Source organism: Arachis hypogaea, chromosome 9 (genome assembly GCF_003086295.3).
Source record: "Arachis hypogaea cultivar Tifrunner chromosome 9, arahy.Tifrunner.gnm2.J5K5, whole genome shotgun sequence".
Lineage (NCBI taxonomy): Eukaryota > Viridiplantae > Streptophyta > Magnoliopsida > Fabales > Fabaceae > Arachis > Arachis hypogaea.
This window is the reverse complement of record NC_092044.1, coordinates 46,231,547-46,256,037: the sequence shown is the minus strand read 5'-3', so window position 1 is coordinate 46,256,037 and position 24,491 is coordinate 46,231,547. Positions and strand designations below refer to the sequence as shown.

The window sequence follows — 24,491 nt, the reverse complement described above, 5'->3', positions numbered from 1 at the left end:
TACTCATTTTTGTAAACCCTAAGCTACTAGTTATCTACAAATAGGACCTTTTACTATTATATTTGACATCCTGGAATCTTTTGATCACTTTAGATCTGAGGATCATCTTTGGACGTCTAGTTCTTATATTATAGGAGGCTGGCCATTCGGCCATTCCTAGACCTTGTTCTTATGTATTTTCAACGGTGGAGTTTCTACACACCATAGATTAAGGTGTGGAGCTCTGCTGTACCTCGGGTGTTAATGCAATTACTATTGTTCTTCTATTCAATTCAGCTCATTCTTGTTCTAAGATATTCATTCGCACCCAAGAACATGATGAATGTGATGATTATGTGACGCTCATCATCATTCTCACTTATGAACGCGTGCTTGACAACCACTTCCGTTCTACAAGCAAACAAGGCTTGAATGTTTATCTCTTAGATTCCTTAATCAGAATCTTCGTGGTATAAGCTAGAATTGATGGCGGCATTCAAGAGAATCCGAAAGGTCTAAACCTTGTCTGTGGTATTCTGAGTAGGATTCGAGGATTGAATGACTGTGACGAGCTTCAAACTCCTGAAGGCTGGGCGTTAGTGACAGATGCAAAAGAATCACTGGATTCTATTCCAACCTGATTGAGAACCGACAGATGATTAGCCGTGCTGTGACAGAGCGTGTTGACCATTTTCACTGAGAGGACGGGACTGTAGCCATTGACAACGGTGATGCCCAACATACAGCTTGCCATGGAAAGGAGTAAGAAGGATTGGATGAAGACAGTAGGAAAGCAGAGAGACGAAAGGGACACAACATCTCCATACGCTTATCTGAAATTCTCACCAATGAATTGCATAAGTATCTCTATCTTTACTTTATATTTTATTCATCTTTTAATCATTAATCCTCCATTACCATTTGAATCCGCCTGACTGAGATTTACAAGATGACCATAGCTTGCTTCATACCAACAATCTCCGTGGGATCGACCCTTACTCGCGTAAGGTTTATTACTTGGACGACCCAGTGCACTTGCTGGTTAGTTGTGCGAAGTTGTGATAAAGAGTTGAGATTGCAATTGAGCGTAGCATGTTGATGGCGCCATTGATGATCACAATTTCGTGCACCACTCCAGTTCTGAGATAAGTTATGTAAGGTGTTCTCCAATCAATATCCTGTGTAACACTTAAAATTTCTGTGAGTTTAATGCTTGGTTTAAGTAATGTTGATTGATAAAGAAATGTCCCGTTTGGTTGAATACTGGTGAGTTTAAACAGGATATCAGCTCGGCCGTTACTCTCCCAAGGTATATGTTGTATGTCATATTTAGAAAATTTTGAAAGTAAATTTGGGACAATTTCAAGGTATTTAGATAGCAAAGGGTCTGTCACCTGGTATAGGTTGTTTACCTGCTGCATGATGAGTAAGAAATCGCGATATACCTTGAGTTCGGTGATGTTTAGGTCGGCAGCGAGTCTAATGCCGGCAATGAGGGCTTCGTACTCAGTTTGATTATTACTTGCTTTAAAATAAAAGTGGAGAAAATGTTCGATGACATTACTGTAGCTATTGTCAAGTATGATTCCTGCTCCACATCCTTGTGGGTTGGAAGACCCGTCGACGTACAAAGACCATTTGACGTAATCTTCGGCTGTTTCTAGTACTGTGAATTCGGTGATGAAGTTAGCCAAGAACTGGGACTTGATAGATGATCGGCCCTGGTATCTGATATCAAATTCTGAAAGTTCTACCGACCATTTCACTAGTCGGCCAGCCAGTTTTGGTTTCTGGAGGACTTGTCGCAAAGGTTGATCTGTCCGAACATGGATGACATGACTCTGGAAATATGGCCGTAGTCTTCTGGCTGAGAAGACAAGAGCTAAAGCCAGCTTCTCAATGCTTGGATAGCAAATTTTAGCATTTTGTAGTGTTTTGCTAATGAAAAAGATCGGCAACCGCTGCTTTTGCCTTTCTGCAATAAGAGCGGAGCTTACTGCCCAGTTAGTCAAAGATAAATATAAGAATAATGGTTTCCCTTGAAAGGGGGTTCATAAAATTGGTGGTTTTGAAGGGGGGTTTGTAAAATTGGTGGTTTTGAAAGAGTTTCTTTGATGGTTGTGAATGCTTGTTCACATTCATTGGTCCATTGGAACGCCTTTTTCTTTTTTAAAGTTTGGAAGAAACATAAAGACTTAGAAGCTAGGCAAGCTAAGAATCTAGAAAGTGCAGCAAGTTTCCCTGTCAACCGTTGGACTTCTTTGATAGTTTGTGGACTTGTCATATCCAAGACAGCTCGGCACTTTTCTGGATTCGCTTTAATACCTTGGCTAGTGAGCATAAAGCCGAGGAATTTGCCACTTTGTACGCCAAATGCGCACTTCTTGGGGCTTAGCCGCATGTTGTATTTTCTAATTTGGCCGAAGATTTCTACGAGGTCATCAAGGTGGTTGTTGCCGATCTTCATTTTGGCGACCATGTCGTCGACATAGAATTCAATGTTCCTGTCAATCTGTTGGGCAAATACATTGTCCACTAGGCGTTGATATGTTGCACCTGCATTCTTAAGGCCAAACGGCATGACTTTATAACAGTAATTTCCATATTCAGTAATAAAAGCTGTCTTATTTTGATCGGATGGATACATTTGGATCTGGTTATAGCCAAAGTATTGGTGGGCGAAATTGTGATCATCAATTGCGCCATCAACATGGTACGCACAATTGTAATCTCAACTCTTTTATCACAACTTCGCACAACTAACCAGCAAGTGTACTGGGTCGTCCAAGTAATAAACCTTACGCGAGTAAGGGTCGATCCCACAGAGATTGTTGGTATGAAGCAAGCTATGGTCATCTTGTAAATCTTAGTCAGGCAAATTCAATTGGTTATGAATGATGAATAAAACATAAAGATAAAGATAGAGATACTTATGTAATTCATTGGTGGGAATTTCAGATAAGCGTATGAAGATGCTTTGTCCCTTCCGTCTCTCTGCTTTCCTACTGTCTTCATCCAATCCTTCTTAGTCCTTTCCATGGCAAGCTGTATGTTGGGCATCACCGTTGTCAGTGGCTACAATCCCGTCCTCTCAGTGAAAATGTTCAATGCACCCTGTCACGGCACGGCTAATCATCTGTCGGTTCTCAATCAGGTTGGAATAGAATCTAGTGATTCTTTTGCGTCTGTCACTAACGCCCAGCCTTTAGGAGGTTGAAGCTCGTCACAGTCATTCAATCATTGAATCCTACTCAAAATACCACAGACAAGGTTTAGACCTTCCGGATTCTCTTGAATGCAGCCATCAATTCTAGCTTATACCACGAAGATTCCGATTAAAGAATCCAAGAGATATCCACCCAATCTAAGGTAGAATGGAGGTGATTGACAGTCACACGTTCATAGGTGAGAATGATGATGAGTGTCACGGATAATCACAATCATCAAGTTGAAGAACAAGTGATATCTTAGAACAAGAACAAGCTGAATTGAATAGAAGAACAATAGTAATTGCATTAATACTCGAGGTACAGCAGAGCTCCACACCTTAATCTATGGTGTGTAGAAACTCCACCGTTGAAAATACATAAGAACAAGGTTCAGGCATGGCCGTGAGGCCAGCCTCCCAATGATCTAAGATAGCATAAGATCAAGGATAGCTACCCAGATTAAAATACAATAGCAAAAGGTCCTATTTATAAAGAACTAGTAGCCTAAGGTTTACAAAGATGAGTAAATGACATAAAAATCCACTTCCGGGCCCACTTGGTGTGTGCTTGGGCTGAGCATTGAAGCATTTTCGTGTAGAGACTTCTCTTGGAGTTAAACGCCAGCTTTTGTTCCAGTTTGGGCGTTTAAATCCCATTCTTGCGCCAGTTCCGGCGTTTAACGCTGGGCAGTTTTGAGCTGATTTGGAACGCCGGTTTGGGCCATCAAATCTCGGGCAAAGTATGGACTATTATATATTGCTGGAAAGCCCAGGATGTCTACTTTCCAACGCCATTGAGGGCGCGCCAATTGGGTTTCTATAGCTCCAGAAAATTTACTTCGAGTGCAGGGAGGTCAGAATCCAACAGCATCTGCAGTCCTTTTTAGTCTCTGAAACAGATTTTTGCTCAAGTCCCTCAATTTCAGCCAGAAAATACCTGAAATCACAAAAAAACACAAAAACTCATAGTAAAGTCCAGAAAAGTGAATTTTAACTAAAAACTAATAAAAATATACTAAAAACTAACTAAAACATACTAAAAACAATGCCAAAAAGCGTATAAATTATCCGCTCATCAAGTATGCATCCATAAAGCTAAGTTTTTCATAACCAGGGTCATTATCAACTAAGCAATCAATATATGGTATGAGATATGAGTCTTTTGGGCATGCTTTGTTGAGATCAGTGAAATCAACACACATGCGCCATTTAATGTTATGTTTTTTCACCATGACGACATTCGCTAACCATGTAGTGAACCTGATTTCCTGAATGAAGCTGGCATTGATGAGCTTCTTGGTTTCCTCTAGAGATGCTTGTTTTCAGTCGTGGCCGAGGTTTTGCTTTATCTATGAAACAGGTCGGACAGATGAATCTAGTGCCAGCTTGTGGGATATAATGGACTGGTCAATGCCTGGCATGTCAGCTGGGGTCCAAGCAAACAAGTCGGCGTTTTGTTGTAGAAATGCTCGGGATAAGACCTTCTTTTCTAAGATTAATGTCGAACCGACGTAAGTAAACTTATTTGAGCTATCTGTGAAAAAGATGTTATGCAAGTCTTCTGTCAGGGTTAGGCGTTCAAGGGTTCCTGCTCTGGGATCAAGGTCATCCAGGGCTGTTAGGTCGTCCTGGTTGCTGATGTTGTGTACATTATTTGTATGTTTTGGTTATGTCTTTTAAAACTATTGTTGTAGCATTCTCTGGCCTCTCGGGCATCACTATGAATAGTTACAATTGTGTTATCCTGCAAAGGAAACTTAACACAGAGATGAATTGTAGTAACTATGGCGCCAACCTTTTTAAGAAAGGTCGGCCAAGTATCAAATTGTAAGGACTAAAACAGTCAACAACTAAGTATTGAATATCTAAAGTTTTTGATAAGGGAACCTCACCAGGTGTGATTTGTAACCACATAGAGCCCATAACTGAGACTCTCTCACCTGAGAAACCAACCAGGTCTCCAGTGGAAGGTTGTAGGTTGTTGCTACTCAGTTTCATCTTCTGAAATGTGGAGTAAAAGAGAACATCAGCACTGCTCCCAGGGACCAGTAAAACCTTTTTGACTAGGAGATCTCCGAGCTCCAGGGAAATCACGACCGTGTCGTTTAGATTTGTCACATTGGTGTTATAGTCGGATGTCTTGAATGTTATCTGAGGAAAGTGTGGAAGTGTTTGCTGTGGATGTTGATCGGATTCTATGGAAAGCATAGCTTGGTAAGACCGCTTTCTTGCCGAGCTTGTTGCTCCTCCACCTGCAAAACCTCCAGAAATACAGTTAATAATACGTCTTGGTTGGTCATGCAGATTGGTGTTTGGTCGATCTTTATCTCGGCCATGTTGTGTTGCCGAGTTTTGGTCACCAGGGGGAGGTGCGCATCATTTTATATGGCCATTGATATACTTGTCGAGATGACCTTGTAAAGCTAACTGCTCCAGAAGGTCATTGGCGATGACACACTCGTTAGTAGTGTGTCTGTGCTTTTGATGAAAAGAACAGTATTTTGATCTGTCTATGCTTTTTAAATCTGGGTAGCTGCCATCTTTTCTTGGTGGCTTGATCAACTTTGAATTCAAGATCTCCTTGATGATGTCGTTGTGTTTGGTGTTGAACTGAGTATGAGAATCATAACGAGGAGTTGGTTTGAAGTTTTTCTTATTATCTCGTGTTTTGTCATCGTCTCTATATTGTGGTTTCTCTGTTTTTCGAGCTTGTCGGAGTTCTTCGATGTCAATCTGACCTTTCGCCTTTTCACAAAACTCGGCCATAGTTTTAAGTTTGGCTACGATAATGGTCTCTGATGAACGTTATTTTTATGTCGGTATAGAAATGGTAGTAAGTCCAATCGTGAGTATAGTCTAACCAACACACAAATTCCACATCAAACAATTCTACAATCTATAATCGAGAGTATTAGTCCTGAGTCGTCCTCCCTAGGAATTGCCTTAGAATGCACAATATTGATTAGGAAGTCTTTTGTGATTTTTGAGAGTTGGTATGAGAATGTAAGCTAACAAAAAGTAAACAACAATCAATCAAGATAAAAGCCTTGGCCACAGGTGAGCATTGGAAATTCCATCATTATAGTTTCCTTCAATTGTGATAACAATTGAGTGTTGCTTCACTTAGCTAACCCCTAATTATAGAGAAAAGTCAAGTGAAAGTAACTAACTTGAGTCACAAGTCCTAGCCTAACCTTTGGGAAGCCTAGCTTTAGTGCACTCCAAGCCAATTAGCAATTCTCAATTCTCAATCAATAATTGATATCCACTACTCAAGTGTCTCCAATAACTCAACCCCTAAGCCAAGTAAGGGAATTCTACTCCATAGCTAGGGTTATCATTTCATCAAACATTTGGTGAGCATTCATAAGAGACATTGTGAAATTGAGGAAAAGAAATTGAATTCAAATTATTTATCTCAAACAATCATCAACAATCAATAATTGGAATAAATGAACATGAAAATACCTCAATTCACTAATCCAAATCAAGTAACAAAGTATTTATAGATCTAGAGTAAATGAATCAAAAGAACACAAATTGAGAGTGGGAGAAGAGTAGATCTATACCTTGTAACTAAGTAAAAGTGAATTAGCAAATGATCTCACCAAGAAATCAAAGGAGAATTGCAATGGAGAATGAAATTCTAGAGAAAAGTGGGAGTTTCTCTCTCTACCCAATGTAACCAACTAATGAAAATATCTAGAAAAATGTAAGAATGAGTGAATGGATCCCAAGCCCGTCAATCCTTGGTCTTCTTATGCTTCTCCCGCCAGAACTCTGCCCCAAAATAGGGTTAGTAACTGCCTGAAATCGCTGGTCACGTTTTCTTCTTAAAAATCACGTGCGGCTATCGATGTGTACGCGTACAGCACGCGTACGCGTCCCTGGGGCTTTAGCAATCCGCGCGCAGGCGTAAGGTATGCGGGCGTGTCCCTTGAGGTTCTGGCTCAGCCGCTAAATATGTCGGCTCTTGGCTTCGGCTCCCTCGCGCTGGTCACAACGGCGCGCATCCACGCGTATGCGCCAAGTGCGCGTATGCGCCAAGTGCGCGTGTGCGTCCTTGCTCAAAATTCCAAAGATCCAATTTTCATGATCCTTTCCTTTATGCATGCTTCCATCCTCTCCTCCAAGCCACCCTAGCCCTATAATCTCTCAAATCACTTAATGCACGGATCATGGTATCAAATGGTAATAGAGGAGGATTAAAATATATCTAATGCAATGCAAAAGAAGTATGTTTTCATTCATGAGGCAAAATTGGGAGAGGAACACAAAATCATGCATTTTTATATGAATAAGTGTGAAAGATCATTGATAAAACCCTCAAAATCTATACAAGAGAAACCCTAAAAATGGGGTTTATCAACCTCCCCACACTTAAACTATAGCATGTCTTCATGCTAAGGGAAAGCAAAAGACCAAAGAATCCTAAGAGAATGAGATTCATGAGATGCAATCTACTTACGTGAATGCAACTAAGATGGACGCTACTATCTACTTGGCCAAAAGTAATTGAATCTTCCTAGAACGTATAGAGAAGCACATAGGGCAAGATGATTGGCAATGCATGGACTCTACCAATTTTTAATCATCAAAGTAAAATGTGCGCACCTTGCATGAAGGACGCTCGCGAGAGCTGGGAACAAGGAATTGGGCTTCGAACCCTCACCGGAAGTGTTGCACTCTATTCGCTCGGTGTACAGGGTTAATCACTTAATTCTCCTCTACTTCATGCTTTTCCAAAATTTGTTCTTCCTCTAACAATCAACAATGGTTCTATGCATGCATACACATATCATGATGTCTTTCCTTAGGTTGTAATGGGGCTAAGGTCAAGGTAGGTTATATATTTGGCTAAGTGGACTAAAATTTGAATCCTTTGATTAACTTGAGCTTCACACCTAACCTATATAACGTCCTATACAATTATGTACTAGCCTAACTGCCCATTTCTCACTCTTTCACATACTCATGCATTCACTTTTGAATACTACACATATGCATTGATTATTATTGAGTCTTGCTTTGGGGCATTTTTGTCCCTTTTTTTTTCTTTTTTTCTTTTCTCCCTTTTTTTCTTTTTTCTTTTTATTTTCTACTAAAAAATTTTTTCTTTCTTCTTCATTATTCATTGTTTTTCTCTTCTTTTTGTTTTTCTTGTCAATGCATACAGTCCACATTTTTAATCAACACATGAGTTTGTATCCACTTTCCAATATTTCAACACACACAACAACACGCTCTTACCTCAACAAATGTCCCCTCCCTCGGTTTCCCCACACTTGAATGACACACACACTCTAGCCTAAGCTAATCAAATATTCAACTAGGGACATTCATGGTTTTTCGCTTTTGGCTTGTAATGTGCTAAAATTAAGAACGAGTGGGTTAAACGCAGGCTCAAAGTTGGTTGCAAAGGTTGTTTATAAGGTAAGGCCATCTGGGCAAGTGGCTAAGTGAATTGATGACCTCAATCATATACATGCATTCATACATACAACAATGGACATATAGAGTCAAACAAATTAAGGATCACAATCATAGAGAGAGAACAACATGCAGACAAGAAGGGATATAAGTGGCTATAAGATGTAGCCACGCAATTAAACTCAAAACTCACTTGCTTGTGTTCTCAACTCAAAGTCCATATTCCAATTTACAACCTTCAAAAAAGTTTAGTATCAAGAAAATTTTTAAAATTAGTAGGATTGCCGTAAGATTCTTAGTCTCTTGGGAAAGAAGTCATTACTCTACCAAGTAGACCTAACAAGAAATACTATCATGCAAATGGTGTGAAAAGAACAAAACCTAATCATGCAACCTATCCTAATCAACAAAAGAGATTCAAAATTTATTTGGGTGTTACCTATGGAGATCGGTTGACCGACCTCCCCACACTTAAAACTTAGCATGGTCCTCCGTGCTATACGTGATGCGCAATGGGAGACCGGCTCCGGAATGTCCATCATCTCCCTCATCACCGCTATCTTCACTTGATGTTGCGGTAGATGTGGAGATATCCGGTTCCTCCATATGTGGGATGACAACACTTAGAAGCTTCTTCACATAAGCATACCGGCGTTGGTTGCACCGTTCATAACGATCTACCTTCTTGTGAAGATCCTCAATGCGTTGGTGGGAAGACTTGGGTGGTGCGAATGAAGTAACGAGGATGCTTACGGGAACAGCCATGCCAAGATCCTCGGTGCCTGCCAGGGGCTTGAGATATTTCCCGGTTGGAACAACATCACCATCAACCGGGATTGTGTCCCTCCGATCCCTAGTCTCACGGGAGACACCGGTGGCCGCAACTAGCTCGATAACCAAGGCAGGGAAGGGCAAGTTACCCTTAGCATGAATACGCACCATGGCTTGTCGGATGATAAATGGGATATTGACCGGCTTCTCGGTTAGGATGCACCAAACTAATAAAGCAAGCTCGGCGGTGACCCATGCGTGCTAGGAATGACATAGTGGGTAAGATTTAGGGCCATGCACCGGCTTCTTGAGTCAGAAAATGTGCGTCAATGCCTTTGGACCTCTGTCTTATTCTCCCTTGAATCCAAATTGATTCGGGTATGGCAATGACTCAGAGAACGGCACCTCAATCAAACCCATATTCGCAACGTGCCGACAACATCTCTTGTAAGCGTCAATTCCATCCGCTAATAGTCCGGTTTTAAGCACTCCTTGGATGGCTTCCTCTGTGATGGGAACTTGCTTTCTATGTACGAAGACTGATGTGAGAGAAGCCGAGTGGTAGTTGGAGTAAAACTCTACCACCCAAGATAGGTTGGCCTCCTTGGGTTGCCTCATGAGAAATCTCCATTGCCTCCACTCAATGTGGGGCATCACAAACGGAACAACATGAGCCGGGGGGCCAGAAGAGGCTCCGCGTGATAGTTTCTTTCAATAATCATGGGGTAGACAAGCTCACAGTATCGGTTGGAAAACTTGTTCGGGTCCCATGGAGGGTTATCCTTCTCCAGAACATCAATGTTGACTATGCTTCTTGGCTTCTTGAAGAGGGACTTGACCTTAGGTGCTTGGTGCGCCCTATTGGCAGACCCTTGAGGTGCCCTCTTAGTTGCCGGCGCCTTTTCCTTATCCTTCTTGAGCACCACCCTATAAAAGTAAAAAAGGATGAGACATTAAATTCAAGAAAACACTAAAAAATAGTAGTCATGCAAGTGATAAAATAGTCCATAAGAGGATAGGCGTCTTAAATACACGACAGCTGCAACATGTAATTAAGACAACATTGGAAATAATGGCAAGTCACTAGCATGTGATGCAAGAGCGATATAGGCATGCGAATGAGATGCATGAGAAGCATACACTTAAGCATCAAAATCAAGAAGCAAGTTACAAGGGGTGAACATGTAAAATATGAAACATGAAGAATGACACGCTCAATGCACATAGGAGTAAGCAAGTGAGTGAGAAAGAACACTAAGTAGAAAGCACTAAGTCAAATTTGACTCAAAAAGGTCATGTATGTCTTTCATCAAACACTTGGTGTGCACCCCTTAAGTAATGAACAAATGGAGGAAATGCGGCAATGTAGCACCCCACAAAGCAACATCAATCATCTTAGAGAACCATATTTTTCAAGGAAATCGAGTGTAATAAACTATCCCACCAATGTAAAAGGAATCTTTATCCACAACACCCACAAAAATTAGAAAAATAAAGAGAAAGGCAAACAAATAAGAAGGCATGAGAAAGAAGCTACTTAAGAAGAAAAAGAAAGATATGCAACTAAAGAAGGGAGAAAAGAGAAGTAGAACAAAGAGAAGGGAAAGTAAAAGTACCTTGAGAAGAAGAGGTAAGTAGTGGAGAATGTAAGTGAGAAAAGAGGAGAAGAAATTTAGGGAAAGAGAGGAGAGAAAGAAAAAGTAGGACCGCCAGAGGTGGTGGTCGCCGGAGGTAAGTGCCGCCGGTGGGGGTGGGGGTGGTGGAAGAGTTGGGAGAAATGGTTGAAGATGTAAAGAAGAGGATACTAGAGAAAGAAGGTGGAAATGAGAGAAGAGGGGATGAGAGTTTGAAATTTAGGCACGTTACAGCATTTCTGTGTCGCAGGATCGATGCGCGCGCGCATGGTGCTCGCACGCGCGGATGCGACAGGGGATAGAGAGGTGCGCACACGCGCCAAGTGCGCGCACGTGCCAGGTCCGCACACACGTGCAGGTGGTTGTGCTGATGGCATAACATTGGCCCAAGGCTGGCGCAACTCTCGGGTCCAAGTATCAGAATTTGGTTGCAAGAGGATCGGCGCGCGCGCATAGTGCGCGTTCGTGCGGAGGTAGCATGAAGCAAATGGGCACGCAGGCGTCAGGTACGCCAGCGCCCCAGTGGGGTTGTGCCCCCAGCCTGGTGTAGGCTCAGTGTTGGCGCAACTCTCGGAAAAATGTACTGGGGTCGCAGGTGGGACGATCGACGCACACCCGGCATGTGTGCTCGCGCGTCGATTCGCGAAACAGCATAAGGGTGCGTATGCTCCAGGTGCACACACGTGCGAAGGAGTTTATTCGTAGGGCATAGTGCTGGCTCAGTGCTCACCTAACTCTCTAGAATTTTGTACCAGAGGCTGCATCCGCATATGGGCACGCACGCATACGGTGTGCGGGCGCGCCCCTGCCCCCCTCCCCCACCCCCTTTTTTTGACATGGACATGAAAAATGCACATTTATCACAAGTTTTGTAGGTAGCTAGCCAAAGGGGCCAAAAACACCCAAAACTCCATGTAAAACCTAAAAATGGGGTGTTTTCTACCATACCATCAACCCATCTATTTAGAATTAGTGCAAATTCTCATGAACAATTTAACCAAGGTAACTTCAATTAAATCTAACTAAACAATTCAATAGCTAAGCAATCACAAATCAATAGAGAGTTCAAAAATTATATACAAAAGGGTCAAAAGGATAGATCTCACCATAGTGGGGTGTCTCCCACCTAGCACTTTTGTTTAATGTCCTTAAGTTGGACCTTCACTAGCTCAATTTGCTTTGCTAAGAGGAGGATCTTCCAAGAGGAATACCTCAATCTCCTTGTTGCTTTTCATTTTCTCACCATGATACAACTTGAGATGGTGCCCATTAACCTTGAAGATATCCGAACTTGAGGGATGGTGCAAGTGGTTGACCCTATAGGGTTCCGCTTTCTCTACTTGATATGGTCCTTCACATCTTGATCTTAGTTTTCCGGGCAACAATCTCAATCTTGAGTTGTAAAAGAGGACTAGATCGTCGGCTTTAAACTCTCTCCTTCTAATGTTCTTGTCATGCACGACTTTCATTTTCTCCTTGTAAAGTCAAGAGTTCTCATAGGCTTCTAGTCTCAAACACTCTAATTCCGCCAATTGAAGCTTTCTCTTTATTCCGGCCCCACCCAAACTTGGATTGCACTCTTTGACGGCCCAATATGCTCTATGCTCCACTTCTACCAGTAAGTGGCAAGCTTTGCCATATACCAACCGAAAGGGGCTCATACCAATCGGCATCTTGTATGCCGTTCGGTAGGCCCAAAGTGCATCAGTAAGCTTGGCACTCCAATCCTTTCTATTAGGCTTCACAATCCTTTCCAATACACGCTTGATCTTCCGATTGAAAACTTCAGCTTGGCCATTTGTTTGTGGGTGATAGGTCGTGGCTACTTTATGTATGATGCCGTATTTCTTCATTAGTCCCTCCATTCTTTTGTTGCAAAAATGTGAACCTTGGTCACTCACGATTGCTCGTGGTGACCTAAAGTGACAAATTATGTTGTTTCTCACAAAAGAAAGGACAACATTAGCATTGTCCGTACGGGTGGGTTTCGCTTCCACCCATTTGGACACATAATCAACGGCAAGTAGAATGTAGAGAAAACCATTAGAATTTGGGAATGGCCCCATGAAATCAATACCCCATACATCAAAGATTTCACAAAATAGCATGGTTTGTTGGGGGTATTTCATCATTTTTGGAGATGTTACCAAATCTAAGGCAATGAGAACAATATTTACAAAGGAAAGAAGAGCCCTTGAAAAGAGTTGGCCACCAAAATCCACAATTAAGGATCTTTCTTGCCGTCCTTTGAGGTCCATAATGTCCACCTCCCTCGGAGGAATGGCAAGCTTCCAAGATTGATTGGAATTTGGTTTGTGGAACGCATCTTCGAATTACTTTGTCCGCTCCACATCTCCAAAGGTATGGATCATCTCATACATAGTATTTGGATTCGCTTTTTAGCTTATCATTTTGATGCTTGGAGAGATTAGGAGGAAAGGTGCGGGGTACCAAGTAATTGGCTATTGGTGCATACCAAGGGATGACTTCCGAGATTGCATGCAAGCCCTCAAAGGGAAAAGAATCATTAATAGGAGTGGCATTGCCTTTAGTGTGTTCAAGATGACTTAAGTGATCCGCCACTAGGTTTTGCGAACCACTCCTATCTTTGATTTCCAAATCAAATTCTTGCAACAATAAAACCCATCTAATCAATCTCGGTTTGGATTCCGTTTTAGCCAACAAGTATTTTAATGACGCATGATCCGAATACACTACTACCTTAGAACCAAGAAGATAAGCTCAAAATTTATCCAAAGTAAAAACAATAGCCAAGAGTTCTTTCTCGGTAGTAGTGTAGTTGGATTGGGCTCCATCTAGTGTTTTTGATGCATAGGCTATGACATATGGATTCTTACCCTCGCGTTGAGCTAACGCGGCTCCCACCACATAGTTTGAAGCATCACACATTATTTCAAATGGCCGACTCCAATCCGGCCCTCTCACGATGGGAGCTTGGGTCAATGCTACCTTGAACTTGTCAAAAGCCTCCATGCACTCCTTGCTTAGATCAAACTCAATGTCCTTTTGCAACAATCGAGATAGTGGCAATGCTACCTTACTAAAGTCCTTGATAAATCTCCGGTAAAATTCTGCATGTCCAAGGAACGAACGGACTTCCCTCTCGGAGGAGGGGTAAGGCAAGCTAGATATAACATTGATCTTTGCAGGATCTATGGAAATACCATCTTTGGAAACAATATGTCCTAAAACAATGCCTTGCCTAACTATAAAATGACACTTTTCCAAATTTAAGACAAGGTTTGATTTAGTACATCTTTCCAAAATTTTTTCAAGGTTATCCAAACAATGATCAAAAGAATCACCATATACACTGAAGTCATCCATGAACACTTCCATACATTGCTCTAGAAAATCTGTAAATATGCTCATCATGCACCTTTGGAAAGTTGCTGGTGCAATTGCATAAGCCGAATGCCATACGCTTGTAGGCATAAGTTCCAAAGGGGCAAGTAAAAGTTGTTTTTTCTTAGTCCTCTAGAGCAATATTTATTTTGAAGTACCCCGAATAGCCATCTAGAAAATAATAATGAGATTTACCGGATAGTCGATCAAGCATTTAATCAATAAACGGTAGTGAAAAATTATTCTTTCTAGTGGCCGTGTTCAACCTTTGGTAGTCAATGCACACCCTCCAAGAATTTTGCACTCTTATTGCTATAAGCTCCCCGCTCTCATTCTTGATCGTGGTCACCCCAGACTTCTTTGGCACAACTTGAACGGGACTCACCCATTCACTATCCGAAATGGGGTAGATGATGTCCGCTTCTAATAACCGGGTGACATCTTTTTTCATAACCTCTAGAATGGTAGGATTTAGTCGCCTTTGAGGTTGTCGAACGGGTCTAGCTCCTTCCTCTAGGAATATTCGGTGCTCGCATACTTGGGGCTTATTCCCACTAGATCCGCAAACTCCACCCTATTGCCCTTTTATTCTTTCTCAAAACACATAGCAACTTTTCTTCTTGTGGAGCAATGAGTTCCCTTACAATAATTACCAGAAACTTGTGGGCTTCATCAAGGTATGAGTACTTTAGGTGGGGCAGTAGTGGCTTCAAAAATTCTAGCTTTTAGTCTTGACTTGACACTTGAACTTCCAGAGGATCCGGATGGGGTAGTGTGTTCACTTCACTTGGGTCTTCACTTATTTCTTCAATCATATGCTTCTCATCTAACTTTGCATAATGCACTTCGGCCACAATGTTGTCAATTAGGTCACACCGGAATATGGAATGGTTCTCTGGTGGGTGCTTCATGGCTTCTTCTAGGCTAAAACTCACGACTCTCCCATCTATCTCAAATGAGTAGGTTCCCGAATGGGCATCCAACTTGAATCTATAGGTCCTCAAAGATGGTCTCCCAAGTAGGATAGATGATGTCTTCTCGGATCCACTTGATGGCATCTCAAGGACATAAAAATCAATTGGAAACACCAACCCTTTTATATTTACTAACACATCCTCCGCAACACCCGTCACGGTTATTATGCTCTTATCCGCTAAGACAAACCTAGCCGCCGACCGCCTCAATGGTGGTAGCTTCAATAAATGGTAAACGGAAAGAGGCATAATACTAACGCATGCACCGAGATCACATATACAATCATGGAATTGAACTCCATCTATGGTACAAGTAACCATGCATGGGTGATGAGCGGATAATTTATACGCTTTTTGGCATTGTTTTTAGTATGTTTTTAGTATGATCTAGTTAGTTTTTAGTATATTTTTATTAGTTTTTAGTTAAAATTCACTTTTCTGGACTTTACTATGAGTTTGTGTGTTTTTCTGTGATTTCAGGTATTTTCTGGCTGAAATTGAGGGACCTGAGCAAAAATCTGATTCAGAGACTAAAAAGGACTGCAGATGCTGTTAGATTCTGACCTCTCTGCACTCGAAGTGGATTTTCTAGAGCTACAGAAGCCCAATTGGCGCGCTCTCAACGGCGTTGGAAAGTAGACATCCTGGGCTTTCCATCAATATATGATAGTCCATACTTTGCCCAAGATTTGATGGCCCAATCCGGCGTTCAAAGTCACCTTCAGAATTCCCAGCGTTAAACGCCGGAACTGGCACAAGGATGGGAGTTAAACGCCCAAACTGGCACCAAAGCTGGCGTTTAACTCCAAGAAGAGTCTCTACACGAAAATGCTTCAATGCTCAGCCCAAGCACACACCAAGTGGGCCCGGAAGTGGATTTTTATGTCATTTACTCATCTCTGTAAACCCTAGGCTACTAGTTCTCTATATATAGGACCTTTTACTATTGTATTTTGATCTTCTGATCTTTGGAATCTTTTGATCTTTAGATCTTTTGATCATTGGGAGGCTGGCCATTCGGCCATGCCTAGACCTTGTTCTTATGTATATTCAACGGTGGAGTTTCTACACACCATAGATTAAGGTGTGGAGCTCTACTGTACCTCGAGTATTAATGCAATTACTATTGTTCTTCTATTCAATTCCGCTTGTTCTTGTTCCAAGATATAACTTGTCCTTCAACTTGATGAATGTGATGATCCGTGACACTCATCATCATTCTCACCTATGAACGTGTGACTGACAACCACCTCCATTCTACCTTAGATTGGGTGAATATCTCTTGGATTCCTGATACACGATGCATGGTTGATCGCCAGACAACCGAGCGCTCGCCTGACAACCGAGCCAGCCATTCCGTGAGATCAACATCTTCGTGGTATAGGCTAGAACTGATGGCGGCATTCAAGAGAATCCGGAAGGTCTAACCTTGTCTGTGGTATTCTGAGTAGGATTCGATGATTGAATGACTGTGACGAGCTTCAAACTCCTGAGGGCGGGGCGTTAGTGACAGACGCAAAAGAATCACTGGATTCTATTCCGGCCTGATTGAGAACCGACAGATGGATAGCCATGCCGTGACAGGGTGCATTGAACATTTCCACTGAGAGGATGGGAGGTAGCCACTGACAACGGTGAAACCCTTGCATAAGCTTGCCATGGAAAGGAGTAAGAAGGATTGGATGAAGACAGTAGGAAAGCAGAGAGACGGAAGGGACCCAGCATCTTCATACGCTTATTTGAAATTCCCACCAATGAATTACATAAGTATCTCTATCTTTATCTTTATGTTTATTCATCATTCATATCCATTTGAGTTTGCCTGACTAAGATTTACAAGGTGACCATAGCTTGCTTCATACCAACAATCTCTGTGGGATCGACCCTTACTCGCGTAAGGTTTATTACTTAGACGACCCAGTACACTTGCTGGTTAGTTGTGCGAAGTTGTAGTGATCACAATTTCGTCCACCAAGTTTTTGGCGCCGTTGCCGGGGATTGTTCGAGTATGGACAACTGACGGTTCATCTTGTTGCTTAGATTAGGTATTTTTCTTCAGAGTTCTTAAGAATGAATTCTAGTGTTTCAAGGTGATGTTCTTATCATCACCAAAGCTGATTGATTTTCATCAATTTAGCTCTTGAATGCAATGTCCTGCTGAAGCTTGTTCAGCCATGTCTAATTTCTTTAGATTGAAGCTTTAGACTAACATTGCATGATTCCTGGAATTCTCATTAAGAATTTTGATATCTTTATTTTCTTTTCCACTTAATTTTCAAAAAACACAAAAAAATTACAAAATCATAAAATCCAAAAATATTTCTTGTTTGAGTCTAGCGTCTCATGTTAAGTTTGGTGTCAATTGCATGTTTTTGTTCCTCTTGCATTCATGCATGTGTCTTCATTAATCTTCAAGTTGTTCTTGAAAATTTTATTGCTCTGATCTTTGAATTCTATTGACTTGAGTGTTTTTGTGTCTCATATGCATTCTCATTTTGTTAGTGTCAGTAGTATACAAACTGCTAAGTTTGGTGTCTTGCATGCATTGTTATTTAATTTTAGTTACATTTTGATTATTAAAAATCCAAAAATATTTTTAATTTGTGTCTTTTCAAGTCAATAATACAGAGAATTGAAAATTCAGAACATACAGCAGAGGAATTGCACAGAAAAAAAGGCTGGGCGTTCAAAATGCCCAGTGAAGAAGGGCAGACTGGCATTTAAACGCCCAGCCAGGCCCAAAAGGGTAGAGTTTTGGGCGTTAAACGCCAGAATGTGCACCATTCTGGGCGTTTAATGTCAGGATGGCACAGGAGGGAAGATTCTGTTTTTAATTCAGATTTTTTTTCAAGTTTTCAAAATTTTTCAAAATCAAATCTTTTTCAAATCATATCTTTTCAATCAAATCTTTTTCAAAATCAATTTCTTTCTATTTTCAAAAATACTTGATATCAATTAATGATTTGATTCAACATTTCAAGTATGTTGCCTTCTCTGTTGAGAAAGGTTTAATGTTTGAATCATATCTTTTCTTGATAGCCAAGTCATTAATTTTTAAAATCAAATCTTTTTTTTTAAATGTTTTTCAAATCATATCTTCTCAATCACATCTTTTTAAAATCAATCATATCTTCTTAACCACATCTTTTTCAAAATAGTTTTCAATCAAATCTTTTTAATTTCTAATTTCAAAATCTTTTTCAAAAAAAAATCACTTTACTTCTTTCTCAATCATGGTTTTCGAAAATCAATTAGTGTTTTTCAAAATGTTTTTAAAATATTTTACTTAATTTTCGAAACTTTCTTCCCCTCTTCTCACATCCTTCTATTTATGGACTAACACTATTCCTTAATGCAAAATTCGAACTCCATCTTCTTTGATAAGTTCGAATTTTCTACTTCTGCCTTCTATTTTTCTTTTCCTCTGACACCTCAAGGAATCTCTATACTGTGACATAGAGGATTCCACATTTTCTTGTTCTCTTCTCTTTCATATGAGCAGGAGCAAAGACAAAAGCATTCTTGTTGAGGCTGACCCTGAACCTGAAAGGACCTTGAAGCGAAAGCTAAGAGAAGCTAAGGCACAATTCTCTGTAGAGGACCTAACAGAAATCTTCAAGGAAGAAGAACCTATGGCAGCCGAAAACAACAACAATGCCAATAATGCAAGGAAGGTGCTAGGTGACTTTACTGCACCTACTCCCGACTTCTATGGGAGAAGCATCTCTATCCCTGCCATTGGAGCAAACAACTTTGAGCTTAAGCCTCAATTAGTTTCTCTAATGCAACAGAATTGCAAGTTCCATGGACTTCCATTGGAAGATCCTCATCAGTTCTTAGCTGAGTTCTTGCAAATCTGTGACACTGTCAAGACTAATGGGGTTGACCCTGAGGTCTACAGACTTATGCTATTCCCTTTTGCTGTAAGAGACAGAGCTAGGACATGGTTGGATTCTCAACCTAAAGAAAGCCTGAACTCTTGGGAAAAGCTAGTCAATGCCTTCTTGGCAAAGTTCTTTCCACCTCAAAAATTGAGTAAGCTTAGAGTGGAAGTCCAAACCTTCAGACAGAAGGAAGGAGAATCCCTCTATGAAGCTTGGGAAAGATACAAACAATTAATCAGAAAGTGTCCCTTTGATATGCTTTCTGAATGGAGCATCATAGGTATTTTCTATGATGGTCTCTCTGAACTATCCAAGATGTCTTTGGATAGCTCTGCTGGAGGATCTCTTCATCTGAAGAAGACGCCTACAGAAGCTCAAGAACTAATTGAAATGGTTGCAAATAACCAATTCATGTACACTTCTGAAAGGAATCCTGTGAACAATGGGACAAATCAGAAGAAAGGAGTTCTTGAGATTGACACTCTGAATGCCATACTGGCTCAGAACAAAATATTGACTCAGCAAGTCAATATGATTTCTCAAAGTCTGTCTGGAATGCAAAATGCACCAAGCAGTACTAAGGAAGCTTCATATGAAAAAGAAGCTTATGATTCTGAGAACCCTTCAATGGAAGAGGTGAATTACATGGGAGAACCCTATGGAAACACCTATAATCCTTCATGGAGAAATCATCCAAATCTCTCATGGAAGGATCAACAGAGACCTCAACAAGGTTTCAACAATAATAATGGTGGAAGAAACAGGTTTAGCAATGGCAAGCCTTTTCCATCATCTTCTCAGCAACAGACAGAGAGTTCTAAGCAGAACACCTCTGACTTAGCAACCATGGTCTCTAATCTAATCAAAACCACTCAAAGTTTCATGACTGAAACAAGGTCCTCCATTAGAAATTTGGAGGGACAAGTGGGTCAGCTGAGTAAGAAAATTACTGAACTCCCTCCTAGTACTCTTCCAAGCAATACAGAAGAAAATCCAAAAGGAGAGTGCAAAGCCATCAACATGGCCGAATTAGGAGAGGAGGAAGAGGCAGTGAACGCCACTGAGGAAGACCTCAATGGACGTCCACTGACTTCCAATGAGTTCCCCAATGAGGAACCATGGGAATCTGAGGCTCAAAATGAGACCATAGAGATTCCATTGGACTTACTTCTGCCATTCATGAGCTCTGATGAGTATTCTTCCTTTGAAGAGGATGAGTATGTCACGGAAGAGCAAGTTGCTAAATACCTTGGAGTAATCATGAAGCTAAATGACAAGTTATTTGGAAATGAGACTTGGGAGGATGAACTCCCTTTGCTCACCAAAGAACTGGATGACTTGTCTAGGCAGAAATTACCTCAAAAGAGACAGGATCCTGGGATGTTTTCAATACCTTGTACCATAGGCACCATGACCTTCAAGAAGGCCTTGTGTGACTTAGGGTCAAGTGTAAATCTCATGCCTCTCTCTGTAATGGAGAAGCTAGGGATCTTTGAGGTGCAAGCTGCGAAAATCTCACTAGAGATGGCAGACAACTCAAGAAAACAGGCTTATGGACTTGTAGAGGATGTTTTGGTAAAAGTTGAAGACCATTACATCCCTGCTGATTTCATAGTCCTAGAGACTGGGAAGTGCATGGATGAATCCATCATCCTTGGCAGACCCTTCCTAGCCACAGCAAGGGCTGTAATTGATGTTGATAGAGGAGAAATGATCATTCAAATGAATGAAGAATCCTTTGTGTTTAAGGCTCAAGGATATCCCTCTGTCACCATGGAGAGGAAGCATGAAGAGCTTCTCTCAAAACAGAGTCAAACAGAGCCCCCACAGTCAAACTTTAAGTTTGGTGTTGGGAGGCCACAACCAACTTCTAAGTTTGGTGTTGAACCCCCACATTCAAACTCTAAGTTTGGTGTAGGGAGGTTCCAACATTGCTCTGAGCATCTGTGAGGCTCCATGAGAGCCCTCTGTCAAGCTACTGACATTAAAGAAGCGCTTGTTGGGAGGCAACCCAATGTTATATTTTATTTATTTTCTTTTGTTATTTTATGTTTTCTGTAGGTTGATGATCATGAGAAGTCACAAAATCAATTGAAAAAGCAAAAATAGAAAGAAAAATAGCACACCCTGGAGGAAGATCCTGCTGGCGTTTAAACGCCAGTAAGGTTAGCAGATGGGCGTTTAACACCCAGTCTGGCACCATTCTAAGCGTTTAATGCCAGAAAGGGGCACCAGACTGGCGTTAAACGCCAGTAAAGGGCAAGAACTTGGCGTTAAACGCCAGAAATGGGCACCAGCCCGGCGTTTAACGCCAGATTTGGCACAAAGAGCAAATTTGCTCGCCACTTGGTGCAGGGATGACTTTTCCTTGACACCTCAGGATCTGTGGACCCCACAGGATCCCCACCTACCCCACCACTCTCTCTCTTCTTCACCCATTCACCAATCACCTCAACTCCTCTTCCCCAAAAACCCTTCACCTATCAAATCCCATCTTTCTCTTCACCACTCACATCCATCCTTCATAAAACCCCACCTACCTCACCATTCAAATTCAAACCACTTTCCCACCCAAACCCTCCCATAGATGACTGAACCATCACCCTCCCCCCACTCCTATATAAACCCATCTTCACTCCTTCATTTTCCCACAACATAAACACTCTTTCTCCTCCTTTGGCCGAACCACAAAGCCATCTCAATCTCCTCATTTCTTCTTCTTCTATCTCTTCTTTCTTCTTTTGCTCGAGGACGAGCAAACTTTTTAAGTTTGGTGTGGTAAAAGCATTGCTTTTTGTTTTTCCATAACCATTTATGGCATCCAAGGCCGGAGAAACCTCTAGAAAGAGGAAAGGGAAGGCAAAAGCTTCCACCTCCGAGTCATGGGAGATGGAGAGATTCATCTCAAGGGTGCATCAAGACCACTTCTATGAAGTTGTGGCCTTGAAGAAGGTGATCCCCGAGGTCCCTTTCAAACTCAAAAAGAGTGAATATCCGGAGATCCGACATGAGATCCGAAGAAGAGGTTGGGAAGTTCTTACCAACCCCATTCAACAAGTCGGAATCTTAATGGTTCAAGAGTTCTATGCCAATGCATGGATCACCAAGAACCATGATCAAAGTGTGAACCCGGATCCAAAGAATTGGCTTACTATGGTTCGGGGAAAATACTTGGATTTTAGTCCGGAAAATGTAAGGTTGGCATTCAACTTGTCCATGATGCAAGGAGATGAACACCCTTACACTAGAAAGGTCAACTTTGATCAAAGGTTGGACCAAGTCCTCATAGACATTTGTGAAGAGGGCGCCCAATGGAAGAGAAATTCAAGAGGAAAGCCGGTTCAATTGAGAAGGCATGACCTCAAACCCGTGGCTAGGGGATGGTTGGAGTTTATCCAACGCTCAATCATTCCCACTAGCAACCGGTCCGAAGTTACTATAGACCGGGCTATCATGATTCATAGCATCATGATTGGAGAAGAAATAGAAGTTCATGAGGTGATATCCCAAGAACTTTATAAGGTGGCGGACAAGTCCTCTACCTTGGCAAGGTTAGCCTTTCCTCATCTCATTTGTCACCTCTGTTATTCAGTTGGAGTTGACATAGAGGGAGACATCCCCATTGATGAGGACAAGCCCATCACTAAGAAGAGGATGGAGCAAACAAGAGATCCCTCTCATCATCAAATCCCTGAGATGCCTCAAGGGATGCACTTTCCTCCACAAAACTATTGGGAGCAACTAAACACCTCCCTAGGAGAATTAAGTTCCAACATGGGACAACTAAGGGTGGAGCACCAAGAACATTCCATCCTCCTCCATGAAATTATAGAAGATCAAAGAATCATGAGAGAGGAGCAACAAAGACAAGGAAGAGAAATTGAGGAGCTCAAGCACTCCATAGGATCTTCAAGAGGAAGAACAAGCCGCCATCACTAAGGTGGACCCGTTCTTTAATTTTCTTGTTCTTTATTTTTCTGTTTTTCAAATTTTAGTGCTTATGTTTATCTATGTTTGTGTCTTGTGATCATTAGTGTCTTAGTGTCTATGCCTTAAAGTTATGAATGTCCTCTGAATCCATCACCTCTCTTAAATGAAAAATGTTCTTAATTGAAAAAGAGAAGAATTGCATGAATTTTGAATTTTATAACAGTTTAATTATTTTGATGTGGTGGCAATACTTTTGTTTTCTGAATGTATGCTTAAACAGTGCATATGTCTTTTGAATTTATGGTTCATGAATGTTGGCTCTTGAAAGAATGATGAAAAAGGAGACATGTTACTGAGGATCTGAAAAATCATAAAAATGATTCTTGAAGCAAGAAAAAGCAGTGAATACAAAAAAAAGGGGAAAAAATTTCGGAAAAAAAAAGAGAGAAAGAAAAAGAAAGAGAAAAAGAAAGAGAAAGAAAGAAATAAAGTTGTGATCCAAGGCAAAAAGAGTGTGCTTAAGAACCCTGGACACCTCTAATTGGAGACTCTAGCAAAGCTGAGTCACAATCTGAAAAGGTTCACCCAATTATGTGTCTGTGGCATGTATGTATCCGGTGGTAATACTGGAAGACAAAGTGCTTTGGGCCACGACCAAGACTCAATAAGTAGCTGTGTTCAAGAATCATCATACTTAACTAGGAGAATCAATGACACTATCTGGATTCTGAATTCCTAAAGAAGCCAATCATTCTGAATTTCAAAGGATAGAGTGAGATGCCAAAACTGTTTAGAGGCAAAAAGCTAAAAGGCCCGGTCATCTAATTAACACTGATCTTCATAGATGTTTTTGGAATTCATTGTATATTCTCTTCTTTTTATCTTATTTGATTTTCAGTTGCTTGAGGACAAGCAATAATTTAAGTTTGGTGTTGTGATGAGCGGATAATTTATACGCTTTTTGGCATTGTTTTTAGTATGTTTTTAGTATGATCTAGTTAGTTTTTAGTATATTTTTATTAGTTTTTAGTTAAAATTCACTTTTCTGGACTTTACTATGAGTTTGTGTGTTTTTCTGTGATTTCAGGTATTTTCTGGCTGAAATTGAGGGACCTGAGCAAAAATCTAATTCAGAGACTAAAAATGACACTGTTGGAAAGTAGACATCCTGGGCTTTCCAGCAATATATGATAGTCCATACTTTGCCCAAGATTTGATGGCCCAAACCGGCGTTCAAAGTCACCTTCAGAATTCCCAGCGTTAAACGCCGGAACTGGCACAAGGATGGGAGTTAAACGCCCAAACTGGCACCAAA

The 24,491-nt window shown here is 41.1% G+C and overlaps 1 non-coding gene and 1 pseudogene across 1 annotated transcript; both read right to left on the bottom strand.

Moving 5' to 3' along the window:
- LOC112709153 (guanosine deaminase-like) overlaps window positions 1-24,491 on the bottom strand; it is a 39,288-nt pseudogene that overhangs the window by 5,767 nt on the left and 9,030 nt on the right.
- Window positions 19,400-19,507, bottom strand: LOC112714218 (small nucleolar RNA R71). The gene has a single exon (XR_003159173.1). It is a non-coding gene; the product is annotated as a small nucleolar RNA R71 (small nucleolar RNA).